Here is a 26,283-nt window from a genome sequence, read left to right as displayed (position 1 = left end):
TGTAATCCAAGTTCCAAAGTCAGTGAAGGGTTAGACAAAAACAATCCGTGGAGAAAGCGTAGGTTGGCAATGGGCAATCCAAAAGTTCCAGAGTCAAAGAAGGGCTAAGCAGAGACAATCCGTGGAGCAAGCGTAGGTCGGCAATAGAATAGGTCCGTAGAGCGAGGAGAGAGCGTCACGTGATCCTGATAGAAACAGCTGTGAAGCAACGCCTTCGGTTCCCGAACTCTTTTTATCCCTGGAAGGGACGCACGTGACAGTGTCACGTGAAAGTGAACCGAAAGCGTTGTAGCGTTGCTAGGCAACTGGTCTCCGCGAAGGATGCGAGTTCCTGGATTGAAGGAGCCTCCACTTGGTTTGCCACCGCAGTGAAGGGCGGTAAACGCCAGCTCTGCCAAACATGCCACGCCGTGCCTTGTTGTGTGAAACGTGAGTGGGAAATGCTGTGCAGGAATTTAAGCGTGTGTGTTGAGGAGCGCTGATAGAGGTAGAAGCGGATGGGCGTGTCTTTGGCTTAGTAGGCAGCGGTGTGACATTTTCCCCTAAGAGCACCTCCCCCTGTTCTGTTTGTATACTAGTGATTTGGTTAGGTTGTTTATCGCCCTTGAGAAGATTAGACAGTGTCCTGCCAGCCTTGTTCCCCTCTCCGTATCTACGTGCGCGCATGGTAGCCGCCACATAGTGCACCTCTCAAGCAGCCAGTTTATCAAATTCCTGCAAGTGTGTGTGTATGTCCACCAACAGTTCCCTGTTCTGTTTTCGGGTGTAGTTTCCCTCCAATACAGCCAATTGACTTTCAATATCCGTTAGTTCAGCGCGCACGCTCTTTAGCATGCCAACGGACTTGGACAATAGTATTCCTCTGATCCATACTTTAAAGGGTTCCCACACAGTAGAGTATTTGCTTACCGTTCCCACATTATTGATGAAAAATTCTGTTATCTCAACATGTAGTGTTTCCACCACCCCAGAGTCACCCAACATTCCACTCGGCATTCTCCATCTTTTGGTGGAACAGGGGGAATTCTGAATCTTCAATTCTACCGTCACTGGGGAGTGGTCGGAAAACGTGCGGGGCAAGATTTCACATTTCTGCAGCGAAGAGGACATACCAGATGCAACAAACCAATAATCTATCATGGACTCGGAGTCGTGAACCGAGGAGTAATAAGTATATTTCCTATCCCCGGGTGTATCATACGCCAGGCATCCACCATTGACAATTGTGAAAGAATGCTACTCAGGGTGGAGGCTGTTTTACTAGGGGTTCTATTGACCCTGGAAGACCTATCCAACGCAGGGTCCAGCGCCACATTAAAGTCACCTCCCCATATCACGTTAGACAAACCACAGGCAGTAATCATTTGGTATACATTTACATAAAATGCAGGGTCGTCTCTATTCGGCCCATACGTATTAACCAGAAGCAGTTGTTGTCCAGCGAGCCTGCCCCCACACGACCACATATCTACCCTGCTGATCCGCCCTGTGGCCTTCCAGCCCAAACCCCAAGCTTGGATGGATAAGAGTGATTACCCCTCTGGCTTGTGTGGAATAGTCTGTATGGAAACGCTGGGTACCCCATTTAGGCATTCTGCGTACATTACTGCTTCCCGTTGTATTTGTCTCTTGCAGCATCAATATTTGGGGGCCATGTCTAGTAACATAATTGGAAATTTTCTTGACTTTCACCTGGTTATTCAGTCCCCTTACATTCCATGTAAGCAGTTTTATTCACATGCCATCACCAATATTATGTAATAAAGCAAATCATCCCGGAGCCGTGACCATTGAGGCCGTGCCGTCTGTACCAGCCGAACAGCGCCACCCCCAGTGCGACCACTTTTTTAACATAAAACAAACAGTCAACCATAACTAAACTATAACCTAGGTCACTCTTCTCTTGGTGACCAGAACATCTCCCTTCAGGAGCGTCACTCCCATCCCCTCTCCCCTGCCCCCCTCCCACATCATCACCCCCAACTTGATAACATGTCCCAGTTAACTGATGGAGCATTCCAGGGGTGGACAAGTCGCTCCACATGACCGCCGATTTGGCCCCAACACTCCAGTGATAATCTTAGACAGAGCCGCCCAGACCAATTTTTTCAACTAATCTGAATTCCATTCGGCACAGCGGCCCTACAAATAAGCAAACACTACGTGTGTCCTAGTCTTCCGGCCTGGGTCTGTTGTTTTGTGCTGGTCTGCCCCCTCTGGGAGGGAGAGGTATAGAAGTCTCAATGTACTGCGTGGCCTCAGCCGGGGTTTCGAAGAAGTGCGCCCTTCCCGCGTGCTGTATTCTCATCTTAGCCGGAAACATCAAGGCGTATGACACTTGGCGGTCTCTGAGGAGTCTTTTAACCTTGCATAGGATCTTCTGCTGGCCTGAACCCCTGCAGAGAAATCCGTATGGATACGGCTCTCTTCACAGTGGAGTGTTCCAGCCTCCCTTGCCAAACGTAGGATCGTATCTCTATCCCTGTAGTTAAGGAGCCTCGCAAGTATCGTGCGCGGCGGCGCACCAGGTTTAGGGGCCGAAGTGCGATGTGCCCTTTCTACTAGGAAATGCTCTGAAAATGCCTCCGGGCCGAATACGGTTTTAAGCAGTGCTTCCAACTGCTTCTCCATCTGGCCTTTGCCGAATGATTCCGTCACTCCTACCACCCGGATGTTGTTACGCCTCGATCACGATTCCAGGTCCTCGCACTTGTTTTGCATTTTTGACATGGCCTCCTTAAGTTGATTGATGCCTCGGCTGTGGTGTGCTATAGTATCTTTGTTAGTGCTTATTCTGTTCTCTGTTTCCGTGACACGTGCACTCTCTTTTTCGACCCTTGCCTTAAGTGAGCCTATAGTGGACACTATGTCGTCCAACTTAATGATCACTGCCCGGAACCCGTTTTGAACTATTGTTGTTAGCCTGTCTTCCTGTTCCTCACCCCCAGTGCTTAGGTCCTCCTTAGCGTTGGTGGGTACCTCTGCGGCTGTGGTCTGGGTCTGGCCTCCTGTGTAGGCATCCATTGGACCTTTTTTCTTGTTGCAGGGGGTCTTGTTTCCTCTTCCCGATTTCTGTGGTTCGCTCATGGTGTTTTCGGATGTTACGCAGCTCTGTGGCATTACCCTTTCCCTCTTCCTTCCCCCTGACACACTTTATTTGGATAAACAGCCTTTGGCAGAGGGAATCTAGAAAAAAAAAAGGGGGGAGGGGATCCAGGGAATCAGGGGGTGTTGGCCGCCAGTGGACTGTGTTCTCCCATGTAGATTTAACAGAGGATACCAGTATGGAGCAATCTAGCGTTGTTGTCGCAATGATTATGTTGAAGGGCCAATTCTGGCTCTTCGCAGGCCAAATCCGAAGTTTGCCTAGCCCCCAGTTGTCTAGTAGGGCACTTGCAAGTTGGAGGGCATGTGTGCACCGCAAGCCAGACGGGTCGAGAGCCCCAATATATCAATGGCAAGAGTAACAAAGGGAATGAGGTTGTGTCAGCCGCAGTCAGTAGATTCCAGGTGGGTTCCCCCACACCCCTGGCCTTTGCAGCTGAATATGGGCAGATGTTGCCACTCCGGGGTGAGGCCCAGGGGCGCAATGTGTTGGATTATCAGTCCGGGTGCTCCATGCAGGGCCCAATTTAGCTTGTCCCAGCGAGCCCAGGAAAGTCTACACCCCGCAGCCCGGTGTTCACTGGAACCCGGGACACACAGTTCCGGATGTTTACGGATCCCCGTAGAAGTCAGGTCGCACGCGTCCAGCCGCCAAACAGCAGGGGGTCAGGGGGTCAAGCGGTCTCCACCCTGTGCTTCTAGGTGGATGGGCTCCTTCCCCCCCAACCGCCACTCCACCGGCTCCTTACTTGTGCCTTTGTATGTCTCCCCAGGCCCGCGCGCACCACAGTCGCGAGCCGATCATACACTCCGGGGCTCCAAACGGTGCAGTGCGCTCCCCGTTTCGGTCACGGGGGGCCACAGGCAGGCGCCCAGTTCGCCGACACCGCCTCACCCCCTTATGGACTGCGGCACAGTCCTTTGCCGTGTGCGAAGGCTCGGCGCTCCACACCAGCATAAGCCACGCCCACCGCGGCCTCGCGTCTTCCCGCACCCGCGGCTGCTGGTGACTTCGCCGTGGAGCCCTGAGGCGGATTGCGCCCACGGCACGGGCCGGTCCAGGATCCGACGGACACAACTTCGGGCAGCAACCATGCAGCTGTCCAGGATTTCCTCAAGTTACAGCCGGGTGTTTAGGCGGTCTGTGCCTTGAATTGCAGCACTCCAGGCGGAGTCTAGCAGGATGTCTGGACCAAGGATTTTCAGTCGGAGCGGGAGCTCACAATCAGGCGGCCATTTTCGTTGTGCGCAACAGCGCCCCCCCCCCCGATGCACCTACTTCTTATAACCACCTTTTTCTTCCCCTTTTTAAAACTTGTGAAGTGCCATTTTGCTCGGTTTTCATTTGAGTATTCTTTATACTAAAGTACTGCCTTGCCTAAACTTGTTCACAAAATTATGGGAAGTGTTGCTAGGGTGGAGGGGCGTGGCTACGAGGCCATGTAAAAGGACGCGTCGCTTGTGGAGCTCCTGCCGATCCTCAACGATCCGTGGACAAAACAGTGCAAAAATGGATTGCTGATGCCTAAGAACGGCATGTCTGGGGCATGAATAACAGGTGCACGCATAGGAACAATCTAAAGGCTGAAGAAACTGAAGATACAAAATTGCGGACGAAGCAAATGTATCCAGCGGAAGAAAGAAAACCAAAATGGCCGGCGGCATAGAACAAAGGGCCATGCGAGATTCACAAATGCAAGGAGTCTACACGGCACAGCTGGAGAAAGCATGAGCAACTGGTTGGCACTGGGACAATGATAGGTGGCAGAGGTGGAAGAAGGGGCTCTGACACCGTGCCGCGGCAGATACATTGTGTCGGTGACAGCCCAGCATAGGCGAAGGAGACTGGCGTTGGACCGAAGCTAATGAGTGCCCGGGCCCCCAAGCAAGTAAGAGAGAAGTACGCACAGAGCTTGCAGGCGGGCGGCAGACTGGGAAAGCCCCAGCCGGGACGCCGCATATCCGGGGGGAACATAAATGCACGGGCGTGGGTGTGTGAGACTGGCTCTCTGGAGCCCTAAGCGGAGAAGCGGGGAGAAGCAGAGAGCAGAAGAGTGTACAGGAACTGGAAACGTGGCTCCCGAATGACGGACAGAGCTGGGGAGGCAAGACCTGCTGGGGAGTGGACACGCTGTGCTCCACAACACGCTCCGACAGAGTGGCGAAATGCACCAGAAACGCTGGGCGGATGGAGGGCACGCTGAGTATGTGACTGGCAATTAACTATGGAACGGCTGGGGGACGCGGCTATATGGATACGGAGTAGGTGGTGATTCCTGTGAATAGCACCCGTGTAGTGATTCCTGTGAATAGCACCCGTGTATGCAGTCGCCCCAGATGCTTAGCTGAGGTGAGGGTTGCCAGTCAGCTACAGCACGGAGTCGGGAGTGCCCGTGGTGCGCACAAGCAGGAGCAACATTGTGGCCAACACAAAAGGGGAGCGGGTCGGTGCATGGCAAGTGACACAGACATTGGTGTGGCTGGTGCTTCTATGGGGACACAAAATAAAAGGCAACACGGGCACTCTGATTCTCGCGACGAGAGCAGGAAGGAACGATACGGCAGAGGCACAGCTGAGTGCTAGCACTACGTGGCCAGGTTTAATCCAACATTGGTAAACATGAACTACGTGCGCTAGGAGCCTTTTTGCACTGGAAGGAAACAACCCTGATATAACCCCTGGCGGAGATTAGAGTTTGCTGCAGTGGTCGTGCTCCACTACTTTTTGCATCATTCGGGAACTGTTCTTGAGGGCGTTGAGCACGCTTCTCATTGGTACCACTGGATATCAGTTACGACTAAACTGAAGACTGTCTACAACTTAAGTGGATGTCAACCAGCGTGTCTGAAACCCTGGGGAAGTGCTGTGTATTGCTCCCTTCCTTCTTAATCTGTCCCGCACAGTAATTACAGTTTCACTACTTGCTTATACACTCCGAGCACTAAGATGTCCAACAAACCCCTTAGACAAAAAGGCAAACAGCCCACACTGGACGGTTTTGCTAAAACACCACCAGGCGCAGAAGGGGCTAGGAAGAAATACAAGACCCCCGAAGGGGGCCCAGATACAATGGGCAAAGAGGAGATTCTTTCGGCGATAGCAGACCTAAAAGTGGCCTGGGAGACTAAACTGGGCCTGGCAATGGGTGAACTGAAAGCTGCACTAGAGCTGAAAGTCGGAGAAGTGCAAGAGGACGTAAACCTTCTCTGGCAAGACGTAAGGTCACTGGCGGAGCGCACGGGGAACCTGGAAAAAGAGGTAGGCCCGAACACGGCGGCCTGTGCGGCCCATAAATCGGAACTTCACGCCCTAGTGTGACGTGTGGGCAACCTGGAAAACTGGGCAGAGGAAGCGGAGGGACGCGCTCGGAGAAACAACATTTGCATTGTCGGATTGCAAGAAGGGGCTGAGGGAACGAACCCCACGGAATGCATCGAGTCCATGCTACTGCAGGAGATAACTGGGGGAGCCCTGTCCAAGGGGTTTGCGGTAGAGAGAGCGCACAGGGCTCTGACGAGGAAGCCGCCACCAGGAAACCCCCCCCAGACCAGTGATCGTTAAGATCCTAAACTACCGGGACCGAGAAAAGATCCTCGAAAGACTTTCGGAAGGGTGGCATGATTCAAAGTGGGGCAGGGAACATAACGGCATATCCGGATTACACCCTGCAGGTACAGCGCAGCCGCATGAACTTTGGATCTGTGAAAGGAGACTGAGGGAAGCAGGCCATAAGTACATGTTGCTCTACCCAGTGAAACTAAAGGTATTCCACAAGAGCAGAACTTGGTTGTTCGACACCCCAGAGGATGCCATGGGATGGTTGGACGTGCAGAACTGCCCCCAGGAACCGGATGTCCAGGAAGATGGAGGCAGAGATAAGTAATATGCATCTGGAGCGCCCTATGTGCTGCAGCTTATGACAATGGGACTTGAATATAACACTGCATATAACTGGTGGGGAAGTAGGCTTGGAGCCACAGTCATAAGTATGATCCGGTGGCACTGGAAACCTTGAAATTAGTATAGGAGTTATACGGAGCATGACCTTACATCCCCATAACTAGAAGCTTAGTTAGGTCACTGGTTGTCCGGTGACACCCTGCTGGGTTCTGGGCCTGGCTTCCTAGAGCAGAACTAAACACAGGAGGGCCTGAGATCCAGGGATGGAGCTGGGCATTTGTTGGGGTTGGGGTTGGGGTCGAGGCTCAGGGGGGGGGGGTGTGCAGTGGTTTGTTGTAGTTGGGGAGGGTGGTAAATTGGGGTGCGAGCCTACACCCCGGGAAAAACGATATGAACCATGGGAGACCTTAAGATAGTTACTTGGAATGTTAGGGGGCTCAACAGCTATCTGAAAAGAAACAAGGTTATGATGTACCTGTGAAGGCAGAAAGTGGACATAGCCTTGTTACAAGAAACTCACTTATCGCAGGAAAAACTGGAAGTGCTACGGAAGAAGTGGAAAGGGACGGTAGTAGGGGCAGCATACTCAGCCTATGCAAGAGGGGTAATTACATGGGTGGCCCCACGTGTCCCGTTCCAACTGTTGTATTCGGCAGCAGAGTCGGATGGCAGGATGGTGGTCATGAAAGGGCTGGTGGAAAATAAAGAGATATGTATTGTAAATATTTATGCCCCGAATCAGGACACGGCAGCGTATTTTAGAACCCTGTATGGTAAACTTAGTGGTAGTGTGGGGGAGGCTGTGATATGGGGGGTGATTTCAATTGTGTGTTAAACCCCAAAATAGATAGATCCGACACTAAGGTAGACAGACCCACTCCGGCTGCTAAGATATTGCAGTCATTATTGGCATACTTTGGGCTAGATGATGCGTGGAGGTCACGCCATTCACAGGATAGACAGTACTCACACTATGCGCCCCCTCAGTGCCTATACACTAGACTAGACTACGTGTTTGTCACACATTAACTAATGACTGAAATAACGCATGCGGAATATAAAGCGAGGGTCCTCTCGGACCACTCGCCACTGATGTTAGTGTGGCAATACCGACCCCCGAGAGGAAGGATACCTGCTGAGGCGCTGAAAGACAACGTATTCAGGGAAGATATGCGAGAGGAAATAATAAGTTACTTTGAGATAAACACTGGCAGTGTTAAGACAGCAGGCACACTCTGGGAAGCCTTCAAGGTGGTGGTGAGGGGGATTGCCATAGCCAAGTCTAGGGGACTGCAGAAGGGGAACCTAAATGATCTGCAGGAAGCTGAAAAGAAGCTAGAAAGGGCGTCGGAAAGGGCTAGTAATACCAAGGAAGACACAGAGATAGTCCTTGGCCTGCAACAGGAATGTGCTGTATACTGGGATAGATTATGCAATCTCAACTATAAAAAGTATATAGAGAGACAGCACGCAGGAGGGGACAAACCAGGGAGAGTCCTGGCATGGCTATATAAAAATGAGACCCCTAGGCCCCCAATTAGAACGATAGTGAAAAAAGATGGGAGCACAACAGACACACAAGAGGGGGTTAATCAGGAATTTGCATAGTATTATAGGCACCTGTATAGCGATGAAGCAGGTAGCAGCAGTGCAGAGATAAGAGACACATTGGAAGATATTGGACTACCCCAGATCAGTGCAGAGGAGACGGAGGAACTAGATGCCCCAATCACCCTAGAGGAATTAGAAGAGGTAGTGAGGCAACTGCCCACGTGCAAAACCCCGGGAACTGATGGACTCCCAAGCGAGTTCTATAAAGCATATAAAACAGAGGTACTCCCCCCGCTTCTTGAAATGCTTAACGAAGCAAATGAAGCTGGGCAATTACCGGAATCCTTACGTGAAGCGGTCATTATACCACTTCCCAACCCCAATAAACCTGGTAGCGACTGTGGGTCTTACAGGCCCTTGTCGATGTTAAATCAGGACAGCAAAATTCTGACAGCGGTCTTGGCGAATAGACTAAAGGTCATTAATAAGTTAATACAGCCAGATCAAACAGGATATGTCCCGAATAGAAACATCTCAAATAATCTGAGGCGACTCCACCGAGTTATTGAACATACCAACGGAGACGCAAGCGAGATGGCGATAGTATCATTAGATGCGATCAAGGCATTTGATTCGGTCAAATGGCCCTGGTTAACTGCGGCCCTAGCCAATTATGGTATGGGACCAGGATATCTCCAATGGGTCAAACTGCTATATAGTGCACCACTTGCTAGAGTGAAGACAGGAGCTGTAGTTTCTGAAAGATGGCAACTCAGTAGAGGTACCAGGCAAGGCTGCCCATGGTCCCCCATGCTGTATATCTTAGTCTTAGAACCCCAGGCGATTTATTTAAGGCAGCAATATGATGCGATGGGTATTGTCGTTGGGGAGACACCACGCAGATGATATTTTACTGTATTTGCGCTACCCAGAAGAGAACCTCCAATATATATTAGAAGTGATGAAGAGATTTGCAGAATTATCAGGCATAGCTGTGAACCCAAGTAAGTCCTGCATGTACCCGCTGGGCAGGTATAGAGGGCTCCCGCTAGAGCATTTGCCGATTCTACAGATACCGTGGGAGGTTGACGCATTCAGATATCTTGGGGTAGATATATATCATACGGTAGAAGCTGAACATAAACATAACACGGAGAGAACAGTTAAGAAATTGTAGAGTAACATGAAGTTTTGGGCGAAGCTCCCCTTGGCAATGATGGGACGAGGGGTGATGCTCAAGATGGTGGTGCTGCCCAGATTGTTGCACTGCTTTGCGAACATCCCATACTCAATACCCAGGAAATTCTTTGTTAGGCTGAGTGGCATATGCAGGGAATTCTTATGGCACGGGATGAGGAACAGGGGAGCCCTGTGGAAATTACAAAATCCATACGCGAGAGGAGGCATTAAATTACCAAACTGGGAAGTTTATTATGTAGCGAGCCAACTACAATACGTAGCTAGATGGCTCTCAGATGAGCCTACCTTAGAACACAGGCCGTTTCAGAGGGACCTGCACCCCATCCTTTCTGCAAGAGATGATATGGCTTCCCAAATCGGAGTTGCAAGGCCGCCCGTGGATGATGAGCCTTGGTTAGGGGATGTGGCGAAGAGCTTGCCAGTTAATGGAAAAGCCATCCCTGTGCTCCCCACAGATCCCACTGGTCACTGTGGTGGGAAGAGAAAAGCAGCTAAGGTTAATGATTAGAAGGCACTGGTAACCGGTGGTGATAGCAACGATGTGGGATGTGTGGCAGGAGGGGAAGATATTGGTGGTGCAACGAATTAAAGACACCTGGTCGGAAGTGGTATTGGCGGAGGAACCGGACGACATTATAGATACGATATATGACATAGCAGAAGGGGGACACGAAACATCTAGATTATATGAGATGATAATGTCCCAACTGGGCAAGGAGGTGGTGCAACTTAGACTGGACTGGGAAGAAGAAGTAGGGGCCCCGATGAGTGATGGGTTGTGGGAGAGAGCACAAGGATATCCTAAAAAGGTATCGAGAAATGCGAGGTTACAGCAGATACAATTGTATATAACTCACAGGGCACACCTGATGCTTCAAAAGATAGCTAAATTTAAGAACGGCGGACGTCAGGTGTGCCCTAAATGTAATGAAGAAAATGCGGGAATGGTGCATGTTTTGGGCGTGCCTATTGATAGAGAGATACTGGGGGAAATAGCGCAGAAAATGGAAGGCAAAGGGATCCATATGAAGGTGGATACTGCATGGGCTTGTTTGATAGGTTTTCCCAGACCACGTAAGCTTAAGCATGTAAGCAAACTGAAAGATCTAGCTTATGTCCTAGTAAAGAGAAGGATTGCGATGGGTTGGAAGGCATGTCATAGACCGAAAATGGAAACATGGTGGAAGGATCTGCAAAAGTGGGCGGAGGCAGAAACTGTGGTATGGCAGGAAGCGTGTAAAGGGGAGATAGAGGAAGAAGCCGGAACCCTATCGGGTTGGAGGCAATTGATTGCTGAATTATTTGGGACTTCATATGACCCACTGAGTTCTGTCGAAGAGGAATCCCTACTGTAAGAAGGAGAGACTGAAAACGAGGGGGAGTAGGCCGGGGATGGGGGAGGGAGGGAGAGAGGGGGAGATACAGTGGGTTTGACGATAGCAATGTAAGTTTATTTGTGATTGACATTATGCATTCACTGTAAGTTTGGTTTGAGTTGTTGTTATTTGAATAAAATCAATAAAATTGTTTTTTTTTAAAAAAAAACTAAGGCTTTGCCTAGAATCCCCTGAAACCAAATACCTAAGTATGCATTACCTGTGCCTTGCACAAGCTGTAACCAATCTCTTAAACCTGTTTTGTACATCTAATCAAATTCTTAAGCTGGCTGAACTTGTAACCATGATCGTTTGCCTACTTAACCTGTAACTCTTACGCCTGCTTTTTTCTGTAACCATATTCTTAAGCTTATGCGCCCAGATGCCCAAGGGTTAGGTCCGCAATACAAATGTAATAATAATTAAATAAAATAAATATTGAATAGACAAGTTAGCCAAGAAAGTGTTGCTAGGGTGTGTAAGAAGATATTTCTGAATAACTTGTGCTTTCCCTCCCTTGTGAGAAATTGCTAGAGTACCCCTGGTGTGTGGTTTTCACTGTGCCGTTTTGCTCAGTTTTCACTCTGGTTCACTTGGTCTACAATTTAACTAGGGAGTATGTCTATTTTTCTTTGACTTATTTTAACTTGCTTGATGAAAGTGATAAATGTGTTTTACTAGAAGTGTATAAAATAAATATATATCTACTTTTTAATACAAAGCTTTGGTCAGTGTTTCCTTGTGCCATAGTACTGTAGGCCTATTGTGTAAACCTTGAATACTGCTCATCTCCCTCTTGAGATAGGTCTGACTGCTCAGCCACAGCTACCAACTAAATCTTTGTGGTACAGACTGATACCAAAGGGGATTTATTGCTCTCACCTGTAGTCCTAATCTTCTGTAGTGCTCCCTAAGGGAACTGCAAAGGATTCTGCCTAACAGTAATCACTCAGCTTGATGCAGCTCTAATGAGTCCAGTGATGCCGGCCTTACAACCGTCAATACAACCAGTGGTGCCACAACACTCTCCTCCCAGACCCAGATCTACGTTGCAGGGAATATCAGCAAGGTCCTCCTGAGGCCACTCGCAAACTAGGTTGTTTTCTCTGTCCCCTCCAGCGTCCCCCGCTCTTCAACCGATACACAGGGGCAGGAGTACATCACCGGCGCTGATCTCTCCCTCACGCAAAAGGAGCCGCACCATCTCACCACCAGTGCGGTCAGTGCTGGAAGAAGGGGAACTGACAAATATGGATGCGGACAAACCCTGCAACACCACATCTTCTTCATCCGACTCCCCGCGGCAGGACGACGATTGGAACACAGATTTCCCGTAGGAATTTCCCAAGGACGAGAAGTCAGCAAAACCGTCACCCCTGGATGACCTCACAGGGTTCCATTCTACAGTCATGAAGACGTGCTAAGAGTTTGGCCTTTTTATTTGACCATATGGGTAAGAGGAGAAAGACAGTTGTCTCAATACCCATTCTCGACCACATCTGGCAAGAGGGACTTAAAACAATGAAACGACCATTCACAATCCCACCGGTGAAAGGCTGCCTCGATTAAAAAGTACAACCCCGTGGAAAATGCACCGAAATGTCTCACTGCCATCTCCCGAGTCAGTAGGCTCTGTGGCGGCAAGCCGGAAAGCAAAATCCAAGAAACAAAAGTGAGCAATATCACAGACAATGAGGCACGGAAACAGGACGCCTTTGGGAAAAAAGGTCTTAGCAATTGGGAACACAACGTTGAAAGCTGCCAGCTCCCTGGCCATCATCGCCAGATAATGGGGAGATGTGGCATAAGCTTGCTCCAATTCTGGAGCATCACCCGGAGGAGAAGCGTAAAGAAGCAAAGGGGATTCTAAGGGATGGGGAGGAGTCCTCCAACCTGGGGGGGATCCACATGGCGATCGACCTAGTGGAAACAGGTCTTAAGCAGGTGGCCAATGGGGTGGTCCTGAGGAGACAGGCTTGACTCCAATGTACAGACTTCCAACTGGATGTCCACCATAAAGTAGTGGATATGCCCTTCGAGGGTGATGAGCTGTTCGGAACCCGGATCGACAAAGCTCCTAAAGCAATTACAACAGACACCGACACAGTCAAGTCCTTAACATCTCTATAGAACTGTCGGCTCTTTCGTCAGACAAGGGGAGCTGCGAGCAGAACATCCACGTCCTCGTCCAACAAAGGATGACAGTACTCTAGGGGCTGACATATTACTCCCAGAGGTACAAGAGAGTGTACCGGGGTACCAAAAATCAAAGAACTATAGGCAAAATCACTGCCGACGGCAGGGCAAAACCCAACAGTGATATTCCATCCCACGGTGCTCTTGAAGGGAGGATCTCCAGGTTTGCCCGAAACTGAAGAGGAATAACAAAGGACAAATAGGTGCTGGATGTAGTATTGTACAGGCATCTATTGAAATTCAAACAAACGCGCCCCCCATATCTCCAAACCACCAACCGCAGGTGCACAAGACCATGCTCCTTCAGGAAGTGCAGCTCATGCTGTAAAAAAGGGACATTGAAAAAAGTTCCCAGGGACCAAACAGGAAGGGGAGTATACTCCTGGTATTTCGTTGTCCGCAAACCGGATGGAAAATGGAGGCCAATTCTGGACTTGCAGAGGTTAAACAAATATATAAAGCTCCAGAAGTTCACCACCACGACTACCTCGTCTCCCTGGATCTCCAGGATGCATACTTTCACATACCCATCCATCCAGGGCACTGAACCCATCTCTGGTTCGTGGTCGGAAAGTCCAGCTACCAATTCAAGGTCTTTCCATTCGGCCTGAAGTCAGGACTGCGCACCTTTACAAAGTGCCTCACATCAGTGGTGCCCAGTCTCTGCAAACAGGTTTGCCACGTCTATCCCTAGTTAATGACTGGCTATTGCGCGCACCATCCAGGAAGGAGCACAGTCTTCTATGGCAGCGACTGCATCTATTACAAACATTAGGCTTCGCCTTCAATTACAGAAAATCCTTCTTACGGCCATTCATGAAGCTTATATTAATTGCGGTGGAATTCTCCACTCAGGACCCCAAGGTGCGTCCCTCCTGTGACAGAGTAAACACCCTTGCAACCCTGCAGAAGACATTCACACCAAACACGTGATGAACAGTGGGCCAATGCATGCAACTGCTTGGGACGATGGCGTCTTGCATACCACTAGTCCCGCACTGCAGACTCCAGATGGGACCCCTACAAGAGTTCCTGGCAGCGAACTAGTCCCAGGTGATCAGATCATGGGGGGACAACGTGCGCCAACAGTCCCAAACTGTGCTTGCAACTTCAATGGTGGACAAACAAGACCAATGTCCGCAGGGGAAAACCGTTCCAGAATTCAACACCTGACAAAATGCTAATAACGGACACCTCCCTCCTGGGGTGGGGTGCTCACTTGGATCAGCTGCATTTCAGTGGGCTATGGACATCCCGGGAGACATCCCGGGAGACATCCCTACATATAAATGTACTCGAACCAGTTTGGTGGGTGCTCAAATCATTCTTCCCAATACTGAAGAACCGGACAGTCCAAGTCCTCCCAGACAACGCCACCACAATGTATTATCTGCGAAAGCAAGGGGGAATGAGATTCAGGACATTGTCCAAGGAAGCTGACCTGGCGCTGGGCCATTACCCACCGAATCAGCATTCAGGCATTCCATCTTCAAGGGACACAGAATCAGACGGCGGACAGCCTCCGCATGCAAATATCTCAAAACCACGAATGGGAGCGCGACTCCTCGACAATGCAGTCGGTATTCCAGCGCTGTGGGAAGCCGACATTGGACCTGTTTGGCACGATCCACAACAAAATGTTTGCTAGGTACGCCAGCAGGACACCCCAAAATGGCTCACTGGGAAACGTGTTTGCTTTTTCATGGGAAGGCCTCTTCACCTATGTGTTCCTGCCGTTCCCGATCCTAAGCGAACAATACAGACGATCAAGTGGCACTCCTGCAAGGTGATCCTCATTGCACCAGACTGGCTCCGCCACACCTGATACTCTGACGTGGTCCAGCTATCCAGAGGGAGACCCATCCGACTCAGCAATTGGCCAGACCTCATAACCCAAGACCAGGAGAAAATTCTACACCACGACCTACAATCACTCAGCCTGATGGTCTTGGCTCCTGACTTCAGAGTTCGGACGCCTAAACATATCACAGAGTATCTGGTCATTGCATCGAATGTCATTCAATGGAATGCCATTCCAACAAATGTTTTCCATCTAAAAAATGTCCATCAAATGCATATTTGTGGGGGTAAAGGGTTCATTTTTGTTCAGGTGCATTTTAAAGGGTAAAAAACAGAGGTTTAGGTTGGGGGACCCCCTAACCCCCAAAATAAAATAAAATGCATTTGATGCAATTTTTTAGATGGAAGAAATTCGATGCAAATGCATATCGATGCAAAGAATTTGATACAATGACCATAAACCATATCACAGGAGTGTAGCGACATTCTAGCGGCGGAAAAGTGGAAACCATTTTGCAAGTGGTGTGAAACCCAATGCGGGGAACATCAGGAAAGGCTTAACACATTTCAGGTAACGCCAGAAGATATACTGCCATACATGCTGGGCCTGGCCAAACAGGGCCTCGGCCACAATTCTATTAAGGTGCATTTGGCGGCGATCTCTGGGTATACGAGACTGGAGAAAGGCATTCCCCTCTACGGACGCATACTCAAAGCATTTCCTCAAAGGCCTTTTCAGAGGTTTCCCACGAGTAAAATGAATATTGCTGGCATGGAGTCTTCATACCGTACTCTCACAACTTATGAGGAAATCATTTGAGCCTATGGGCTCTACACCACTAAGATGTCTGTCATGGAAAGTGGCCTTCCTAGTGGTTATTACATCGGCCAGGATGGTGTTGGAGCTGCAAGCCCTCGCAAGTAACCAACCCTATCTACATTTCCAAAAGGACAGGGTACTCCTCATGACGAACCCATGATTCGTTCACAAAGTCCACACAGACTTTCACACAAACTCCATGATAGCCTTGCCAGCATTCTTTAGCAAGCCGTTGTCACCAGCAGATGTGGCGTTACACTTGCTCGACCTCAAGCGAGCGTTAAAATACTACATTGACAGGATGCATTCCTTCAGGAAGTCAATGCAGATCTTCATAGCATATGGCCCGCTGAATAATGGCAATGCTCTTTCCAAGAAAAGCATAGCAAGGTGGATATCGTTGGCCATTGTTTTCTGTCACAGGTCTGCAGGCAAGCCCCTCCAGGCTCCTCCGCATGCACATTCAATGAGTATGTCGGCATCAGCACATAGTGGTCAGGGGTCTCAATCACAGACATCTGTCAAGCGGCTACCTGGTCAGTGCCTCATACTTTTACAAAGCACTGCTGCCTGGAGAAGCAGCATGCTGAGGAAGTGCATACAGGTAGAGCAGTCCTACGGCGCCTATTCCAATAAGGTATGGTCCTATGGGTTTGCTGTAAGGTAATTTGGTGGGTTTTTTACCTGTATGCACCGCCATTGTCCATGTACTACTACATAACCTATTCACAGCATGTGGATCTCTGAAGGATCTAATGCTGGAGAAGCAGAACGTTTCTTACCTGTAACTTCTGTTCTCCAGCATTGGTATCATTTGGATATTTGTACTGTGCATTATCACCACCGGAGTGGTCCCCTGGCGCTCTGGCGGCTCTGAAAGATGAGGGGAGGTTGAGTTAGTGGGAGGAAGCTGGAAAAGTGCAAGAGAGTAGTGATGTGCTGTTGGCAGCCTCAGCCCGGTGGGTCCGTTGGCTGGGCCTGGGGTGTTTGTGGTCGGTAGTCGTCGTGTACTGTTGTGCGAGTCTGTGTGTTTTTTGTTTTGTTGTTGCAATGTAGTGAGGTTTGTGCGGTTTGTTGTGCTGTAGGTTTTGGTTGTGTTTGGTTTGCAGTTTGAGAGGTGTATGCAGAAGGGGAAATTGTTAGTGGAGTTGGTTAGTTGGCATCTCTATCCTGAATTGAGGCACTGGGCTTGCGTAGTCTCCCCTGATGCGCCTCTGTCCTGATCTGGGTCCGTCTGGCATACAAGGTTCCTTACTCTTCTGGCCCCCACCTCTATCTTGCTCTCTCATAGCCCACCCTGTCCTCCCTTTATACTCCTGTGGCCGGTGCACCTGCCAATGTCAACATCTCAGGTAGTGTGGTGAGTGCCAATATCTCGACAATTCCACAACACTGTGGTACCTCGTGGTAACTAAGGGGCGGGTGAAGATGTTGGGTGGGGATTGGCTGGGGTAGTTGACTCGGTCTCTGTGCGTGTCGCCTGTGTTTCAGTCTATCTGGTGTCACCCGTCCAGGTGCCGAGGGAGCTTCCCTGTCAGTTCTGGGCTGTCCGTGTCCTTTCCAGTTTAGTCATCCTTTTTTCTGTTTCGGTTTTCAGTTTGAGTCTGTGGTGTTGAAGAGCCAGGTTTTTAGTGATTTCCTGAATTTTAGGTGTTCTTCAGTGTTTCTTATTTCTTTTGGGATGTTGTTCCAAGTTTTTGCGGCTAAGTAGTAGAAGGAGGGGCCTCCAAGTTTTTTTTTAAGGTATGGTTTGAGTTCCAGGCGGATTTCGTTGCTTGATCGGAGGGGTCTCGTTTGTTTGTAGACTGTTATTTTCTTTTGTAGGAATTCTGCTCTTTGTCCACTGATTGCCCTGTGCGTTATGCACATTGTTTTGAAGGTGATGCAATGTTTTACTGGGAGCCAGTGTAGTGTTTTTATGGCTGGAGTGATGTGGTCTCTTCTGGATAGTTTGAGGAGAAGTTTTGCTGCTCCATTTTGGATCCGTTGTAGTTTCTTCAGGAGGTATTCTGGTATTCCAAGGTAGAGGCTGTTTGCATAGTCGATTCTTGACGTGATTAGGGCGACAATAGTGAGTGTTTTGTGCGTGAAGGAGAGGAAAGGTAGAATTCTTCTTGCCGTGTGGAGGAGGAAAAAGCATTTCTTCACTGTTGCATTTATTTGTGGTTCTAAGGTTAGGGTGTTGTCCGTTAGGACTCCCAGATGCTTTACTACCTTCGATGGTGTTGGTGCGTTTCCCATTTCCGTGGGCCACGGATGGTGGTTTTGTTCTCTTGGTCTTTGGATACGATCATGATTTCTGTCTTTCCTGGGTTGATTTTCAACATGCTTAATGATGCCTGCTAAACCCAGTGAGGAATCCGGGTTCACTATGTCTAATAAGGCTGTGGGTTTTCACACATGTGCTGGGTGTTCACGTTTGATCGGATCACTGCAAATTATGCTTTCGTTATAAAAACCCAAATGATACACTATCAGGCCTATGATAAATTGTTGTTTGACAAGACGTTTACATGCAAGTGTGGATTGGCTTGCGTAGGTTTCACTAAGCTATGTTGAAACTGCATATACATGAACATGCTGTGCGAAATATAGATTCTAGATATCCTCTAAAGTTATATTTGCAAGAGTCTCATGCCTCCAAACCAGTACACATGCAATGTCCTGCCCAACCTCTCCCACCTTGCTTCCCATGTATTGCTGTGCACATTGTTTTAAATATCAGATGATACACTGGAGAAATTAGAGTTACAATGCTTAATTGAATGCAAATACAGCCAATGTAGGGTGGAGTCTGGGATAAATTCAAGAGGCTTATGACTGGAATGACTTCTGAAGATAGAGCTTTCACTGTTTGATGTGTCTGACCATAATCAGTGTTAATTGAGATCCCTCAATGCATGCCTGGCAATAGATGTAGGGTCCTAGTGCATCATGTGGTCACTCCAGTTTACAAATGCTTTGTGTGCCTCTAATTTCACGGGGCACTGCCCAATCTCTTATCAGATTTCACAGAATGGAATAGCTTGGGGAAATTGGATTGCCTATCTCCAGCACATTCCTTCACATTCCTTGGTTATATACTGGATGCCCATTTGCAAGACAAAGAGGGTCATTTTATATGTTGTGGTAATTGCATGGGGGGCCCTCAATGTTAGCAAGTGCATGTTGCGCCTCCATGCAATTTTCCCCATTTGCAAAGAGGAGTGTAGAAACAGGCAGTCACTTTTACACTGTGTTGCAAAAAGTGTAAAGGCTGGCTGCCTGTATTTACGGGTGGCAGGAAGCATTTAGAATAAATCCCCTGGGAATCCGACTGCTTCTAGCAACTGCTAAAGACAGGCGGATCCCATGCCTTAAAAATATCATTCTGTCGTAAAACTCGAGGCATTTCAAGGTAGGGGAGGAATGCATGGCGGAAATGTTTATTTTCCATGCAGCTACTGTGCCTCAAAATCCGCAAGAGCGTAGAAGTAAGTAAGATGTGAGCCGTTGTTACCCTTGTTTGAAGTAGCCTTGTACGGACTTGCTCCTGGTGTACTTTTAAATACTTTTGCTGCGCCTAAAGGAAGCTCCTTGGCCCCTCCACAGCACTGCGAGCAGTCGGCTCTTGCTGGTAGGGAGGCGGAGCTACACTCACGTGACAGGATCACGTGACTTCACTGGAACCTTCAAATTGCAGCCAGCGCCACCCTCGCGGCGTAGACCCTGGTGGCAGAAGGGCTGGTGCTGTTTGGCTGTTTGCTGTGCTCTGTGTGAGGAGCAGGTCACTTGGATTTGCAAGAGTACTTCAGTGGGAGACTGTTGAGGCAAGTCCTATTTGATCCCATTGTCCTTTTTTATTCGTAACTATGTTGTTTTAAATAGCGCACATAATAGGGAAACACACAAAGTGTTTTATGTGTTTAGCATCTACAACTTTGGCTGAGGTTATTTTTATTGTTTTTTCATTCTGATTCATTTTTTGTATCAGGGAATGCGGGGGGAGGCTGCTGTCTTTACCCTTTGACCTGATATCTGTCCAACAATTTCCTTGTTGATCGATCCCAGGACTACGAAGTGGAGTTGGCTTACGTACACCTCTACAAGATATGATGTTACCCTGTGGAGTTAGTGGTACCCAGCTGGGGGATGTTTTAATACCTGCAAAGAATAGGCAAAGTATTCATACTAAGGCAAATATCCCATTACCACCAGAAACAGGGATAACGTTTACTACTGATGATGAGGTTCAGGCATGTGAAGACCAGAAAACAGCCCATATGCCTAGTAAACCAGCCTCTGTACTTGAAACAAAAGGGCCTATCCGAAAAGGGATCGGCAACAGAACAAAGGCCGCAGAGTTAATGTTGGATAGTCTTCCTGTTTCAACTGTTACACCCCAAGGGTATCAGAAGGGGTGTAAAGTAGTAATGTCAAATGTTTCAGCCCCTCAGGCATCTCATGCAATGCAGCTCTTAAAGCCCATTTCAGGTCAAAGAGATATGGACCACTATTTCCTTAAAACAGTTACCACAAGCACTGAGAATAAATCCTTGCCAGTCTTAAAAGGAACAGCCATGTTGGACCATTCAGTGATGGCTACGCAGCCCAATTTTGGGGGTCTTAGAGATCTGACAGACATCCGCATCATTGAATTGGCTGATCGAGCAGAAGACGAACTAGAGGCCCTGAGTATGGAACATTCTAATCCACAGTCTCAGAGGCCTCTTAATGCTGATACTTTTGACTCACCAACTCCCTTGGTGGATGTCATAAACGAGGAATCATCTGTCACAACCAAGAAGACTGTCAAATTCCTTCACCAAAGAGGGAGGACCTGGGAGTTCATCATACATTGAAGGAGGTGGATGAACATATTCGCCTATCTCGCCCTACTGTATCAGCTCTGAATATGGTGTTAAGTTCCTTTGTTGCCCTATATGACAACACATGGGCTGAATTGAAATCCACCAGCACTATATTGACTAATGTTACTTCGAAACCTGAGGAATTAGAGTTTGGGATTCGGTTTGCTAACGTGCCAATGAGAGATGATGATCAAATTAGATCTGCACCACAGTATAAAGCAAATTCTGATAATGACTTGGGGCCTGTGATTGAAATCTCTGATGATCAGGGTTTAAACGATCAGTCAACCCACTCGGGAGCGAGGTGACCATCTAGTGGGGGGGGCCCGTTAAATAATTTGCCAGGACAGGGAACTGCTGGGACTGTGGTGGACATAATTGATATTACTAATGATAAATTCCCAGTAGAGGCAGTGGCTAATATACCCCTGGAAGGTGAAGGGTCCCTAAGGTAAAGCTTTTAAACGGAGGGCGGGGACCAAATAAAATAGATTATCTTAAAGACATTTCCACCAGACTCTGTTTCAGGTTAGAATATCCCCAGTTCCGGAACAGGTACTTCCATTACTGGAACCAGTGTTGGTAGCTCAGAACATATCTGAGATTATTTCCCAGATATGTGGGGCGGGGTCATGGCCCTTCGGAATCCTTTCACAGAGGCACTGGTAAAGTCTACAGACAATACATATGTAGGGGGAGCTACCATTATGAATCGGGGCGGGAGACTGAATGATTCTCCCATAACCCCATTCCCATATTTAACTGGGTCTTGGGGTGAGCAGGGAGGAGGTCCTGTAGATTAAATCAATTTTCTAGTAAAATTTCGTCTATCTGGGGTCCATCAGTGGGGGCAACTACCTCTTTTATGTTGGGGAACAAAGTGGATGAGAAAACGGTACATGCAAGTTCGACAGTAAAGGCCCCTGTAGTCGCAACTGAGGTCCCGGTGCCAGGGTGTCACAAACGATCTTGCCAGACCCACGTTGGATACAGGGGATACTCCTAGTACAAACTTGCCCCTCCCATGTCCTAATCCTACCTTCCCTATAGATAGGGTGGAGGCAGCATGTGGAATGGGGTAATCAATATTCCTCAAAGAGGTGGCTGACCTCCATCCGGAATCTAACTACCCGAGTGTGTCAGCCCAGCCAGTATGAAGAATTTGTTGCAGCGCTTTCACTACCCCTCAAGTACTAATGTTCGAGGGCCCACTGGTGCTCCTGTAGGGAATGCAGAGCTGTGTTACGGCCCAGAGGGCGCTCCTCCAATAAAACATTCTTACTCTGATGTACTCAAAGGGAAAATAGGCACATAACAGAGGGTGAAGGGTGTGGGCCATGCAACTCATCAAGTTGAGATTCACTGTACTCTAGGTTTGGACTACCAGTTTTGTGTGAATCGGCCAAATATTTTAACCATTTTTGCATCTATTCCAAGATTTGCTTTGGCGTCATCGGCAGATATTGGGAGCATTTCCTTCGCAGTCAGAGAAGATTTGAGTACAAGTATCATGTCTCTATCCTCTCCGCTAGTAAGAGAACACATTTTTACCCAAAAAGAAGAACTAGCGGGGATGGGTTTTGAAATCTCTCTGATTCAGGAATCAAAGAAGGAAATTGATAAGAATGGGATGAGTCAAGCTACTGCTAGTTTTCCCAAGGCTGCTGCCATTACTGATAGGTTGGCCCAGGGGGGGGTGTCAAATGATATGGATTAGGCATCCATTATCTCCTCTCTATGGCTAAAATTGGTCCCATGAACAGACTCCGCCTGGGAGAGATAATTGGAAGAGCATAACTTTGTGTTAAATCTTGGAATACTCGAGGCAATATCCACCTATTTACCAATCCTGTATGCATGAAAATCCTGAGAAAGGCGAACTATATTTGTCTGCAAGAGACATGGCTCACCTTAGCACCTACTCTGGACGGATATAGTGTTTTTATCCAATTGGCTAGAGATGGGACGGGAGGGAGACCATCGGGGGGCCTTTTGACTGCTGTAGATATTTCCCTCGGCCTCAGTGGGGCGGCAATTGTAAATTTGCCCTTTGGTGTATTGGGGGTTGACTGTAGGTCAATAGACGGTTCGCTTAATTTACTGTTACTCAATATCTGCTGGCACAAAGGTATTGAACCAGGTGGCCCATTCATAGATGGCCTGTGTCGGGTGCTGGACGAGTGGATGGAAAACCACCCAGATGGCAGGGTCATAGTGATGGGAGATCTAAATGCAAATTGTGGATATTCTCACAGATTGGGGGAATTGGAATTGACTGGTGGGGGTGTTTCAGCTAAGGAAGCGGCTGGTCAGAAATGGCTAATGAATCTGGGAGGGAGGGGTCTCTTTCCATTGGTTGGGAATAGTACTGAATCAGGGAATTCTAGTAAAGGGCATACTTGGCACAGAGGGGATAGTTCCTCTCTGATTGACTATATTTTTGTAGATTCCTCCCTTATGAACTCATGCCTGTCATTTGAAATACTTAAAAATGATTGGAGCGACCATTGCGTTCTCACGGCACAATTTAATTGGGTTCTTAACATTAGAAAACGTGGGCAAAAAGTAAATTTAGTGGCCAAGGTAGGGCGGAACGCTGTTAGGTGGACTGACCCTAGGATTTGTGCCCTGAATTCTGAAATACACCACGCATTGAGTTGTTCAACCTATGATTGGAAGCTCCAAAATTTGAATGCAGTTGAGTTCCAGTCGTTTGTGGGTCAAATGACTGATAAAATGGCTTAGGGAATGAGAACAAAGGGTTTTTGCTGAATTAGGTATGCCCGTTGTTATAATTCCGATGTAGCAACTGCAAAAAAGATGTTAAGAACAATAAAGCAGATTCAGTGTACTAACCAAGATGAGGCAGTATGAAGAAAGCTTATAGGGAAGGTTAAGCAATCTTACAAGAATTATTGTAAGTTTATAAAATCTGTAATGCTTCAGAATGATTCTGAAAAGATGCTTGGAACCCTAATTTCTGCAAATGCAAGTGCATTTTGGTATTTGGTCAATGGGCAGGACCCAAACTACACAACTTGCCAGTCAAACTCTATTTAAGAAAAAGATTGGGTTGAATTTTTGGGAGGAGATTCGGGAAATCATCGATGGACCCACCATTGGTTTTGGACTTGACTAGAGAGGATAGGTGGAACCCAAAAGTTGAGTTTGAAACCATTTCAAAACTAATCACCAGATGTAAGCGCTCTAGGGCTCCAGGCCCAAATGGCCTAACAAATAATACGTATAAGGATGATCCTAATTTGTGGGCCCAGTTGTTGTGCTTGGAGTTTAGCGACATTTTGTCCTCAGGAACGACCCCCGTATCCTGGAACACAGCACATATTGTACACTCTTCAAGTGTGGCAGCAGGACTGATCCGGCAAATTATCGTCCGATTTCTTTAATTGATGCGGATTGTAAGACCTTCTCATCTTTCCTGTTGTCACACTTGGAGGAGTGGGCTCTTAGGAGCCATCCGTTGGCCCAATTCCAGACTGGGTTCAGAAGGGGTCATTCGACAAATGTTAACAGCCTGGCCCTGAGGAGTATACAAGAGGCGGCATGGTCAATAGCGGGCGGTTGCACGTATATGGCTTCAATTGATCTGACTGCCGCGTTTGACCGGGGCAGGTTGTGGTTAAAACTGGCTGGTTGGGGCCTACCTGTAGAGCTCTTGAGATTAATTAGTGGGGTCTATGAGAACTGCGGGGTTGCGGGTCCGTTTGAACCAAGAAGGAGATTTATCAAGGAGAATTAGATCCTACAGGGGGTCAGACAGGGTTGCACTCCGGCACTCTGGCTGTTCAACCAATACTTTTCAGATGCAGCCATCTCACATGCCAAAGAAGGACTGCTGGCCCCTAAAATTGGCAAGGACAAAATTATCTGGCTAGCATATGCTGATGATCTGTTGATATTTGATAACACCAAGGTGGGGTTGCAACGGTCTTTAAGAAATTTCGAAGCATATGCTAAAACCAATGGTTTATTAATGAATCCCTCCAAAACTCGAATCCTGTAGAAAAGCAAGAGGCAAGAAATCAGGCTTTAATGGTAAATTGGGGGAGACTCCTTTGAAATTGGTTGAGTCTGTGCGATACTTGGGTTTTAACATCTCAGCCTACCTGGGCTCTAAGCCTTTAGTTGAATCTATATTAGATAAGGCAAAATTGTTGGAAGCACAGGTGGTCAGGATTGACCGAAAGTTTGGTACATTTTCTCTAAAGCCTGCTCTGATATTCTATGAGAGGAACATGATATCCAAACTGATCTATGGCCTGGAACTGGCTCCAGAGAGAGTGAGCAAGTCACTTAATCGTATTGAGGGCCGTATGTGGAAAAGATTGCTATGTATGCCAAATGCAATCCCAATCTCTGCAATTATATTTGAATTGGGTGTTGTATCAATGTGGGCTTGGGTACAGTGGGCTTGCATATCTCTGTATGCAAACGTTAAAACTGGAGTGCCAAACACATTGTATCACCTACTAGATAGAAACCTAGATCACTCGAGTACATTGACCTCCTTAAGGGATCGATCAGAGGCCATTTTAGAAAAGATTGGAATGACAACACGAGTCTTTGATCTGTAATCCTATGTATGTAAAACAGGCATTATTCAATTTTGATTGGTGTGAAACTAGATACATTCCATTCTTATCCTTCACTGGTTCACTTGAACCACGAACATAGAGCCCGGGGATCCGCCTCGAAGGTTATTTTACAATTTCCAGATAGATTATATCGAGGCATTGTCCTTAGAGCAAGATGGAATGTCCTTCCCACTAGAGACATCCTGGTCAGAAGAGGGGTGATCCCCGTGGATATGGCTGGATGCAGGTTCTGCCTGGCCAAGGAGGAGTCTTTAAAACATTTGGTTATGGAATGTGTGATTCTTTACCCACTTAGGGTAAAATATCTGGAATCCCTAAAACTCAACTTTTCTATGTTTGAGGATGAGCGGGCATGGAAGAGATGTTTAAATATCCAAACCACCCATGAGGGCCTGGCCCTATCTGGATTTATTAAAAGCTTAAATCTATAAATGTATAACTCCATATAGCTGAATGTGTTATGCCAGGATTATGAAATTGTTTATGAAATCGTTTATGTAGTGTCTGAGCACAACGAATATTACATATTACATTTTATATCTCGTCTGTCTCTGTCGTTAGAGTTGTCTATTTATAATGTGAGTACATTCCCTTTCGCTGTGTTCTTTTTTTTAAATTATTGTTTTAAATAATTGTTTAAATGTTTGTTTTCTGATGTTTTTTGTAAAGGTTTGAATAAACCATATACAAATAAAATGTAAAAAAAAATAAAACAAGATGTGAACCGCTTGCGGCTTGATTTGGCATTTTACTGTTACACTGTGTGGCCTTAATGATCATCTCTAAAGTAAACCGCTTCGGCAGTGGAGAGGGATTTCTAGGGGACTGATGTTACCATATATCACCGATAGGTTCTTAGAAATGGTGA

General features: G+C 47.7%; 1 protein-coding gene across 7 annotated transcripts in view; it reads left to right on the top strand.

Moving 5' to 3' along the window:
• Positions 1–26,283, top strand: part of MSANTD3 (Myb/SANT DNA binding domain containing 3) — a 345,465-nt gene that overhangs the window by 317,462 nt on the left and 1,720 nt on the right. The window lies entirely within an intron of this gene.

The sequence above is a fragment of the Ambystoma mexicanum genome, chromosome 5q (genome assembly GCF_040938575.1).
Source record: "Ambystoma mexicanum isolate Mex_15411 chromosome 5q, UKY_AmexF1_1, whole genome shotgun sequence".
NCBI classification, from domain to species: domain Eukaryota; kingdom Metazoa; phylum Chordata; class Amphibia; order Caudata; family Ambystomatidae; genus Ambystoma; species Ambystoma mexicanum.
This window is presented reverse-complemented; position numbering and strand designations above follow the sequence as displayed.